This window comes from Myotis davidii, unplaced genomic scaffold, assembly GCF_000327345.1.
Source record: "Myotis davidii unplaced genomic scaffold, ASM32734v1 scaffold179, whole genome shotgun sequence".
NCBI classification, from domain to species: domain Eukaryota; kingdom Metazoa; phylum Chordata; class Mammalia; order Chiroptera; family Vespertilionidae; genus Myotis; species Myotis davidii.
The window spans coordinates 683135-683836 of NW_006291130.1; positions in this window are offsets into that span (position 1 = coordinate 683135).

The window sequence follows — 702 nt, forward strand, 5'->3', positions numbered from 1 at the left end:
CCAGCCTAGCTGCCGGACCCCAGAGGACCGCACCACGGGGTTCCCTAACTAAGCTTGTATCCGCAGCCCAGGAATTTATGTAAATAATAAAAAAACCATGTAATTTGCAACTGCATATGTTTCATGTGATGTGATTCCTCCAGCAGTTAATTGAATTATTTTGCGTACGCTTAAAATTTAAATTAAAGCCTCTGGTCTTTGTTGGTCCTCAGCCTGCCCTCTGGTCCTGCTTGCGTAGAGTTGTCTCTTCACTAGCAACTACTTGAATGTCCCACACCTGCATGGTTAAAGTTTATCTCAAGGGATGCTTTAAATAAACACCCCAGATCCTTTCCCAGGATCTCCTTGGGACATATATATGCTGCCAAAGAGAGCACTGATGCACATTTTAAAGAAAATATTTATGTACATAAAGAATTTAAAAAGTACAGAAACAGTGACCCTAGAAGGTAAGAAGGAACCATTGATTATTATTACCAAATAATGATCAACTCTATAATCCTCCATATCCAGATATTGATAGGGTGGTAGCTATGGTGTTTTCCCATAAAATACCTTCTATTCTACACTCAGGGGTGGATCATAGGGATAGATTATCAGATCCAAAATGATCATTGCTGTATTTTCCTAATTTATCTGGTGGAAAATGAAACAACCAAAACAAAACAAAACAAAACAAAACAAAAAAAAACAACCAAAAAA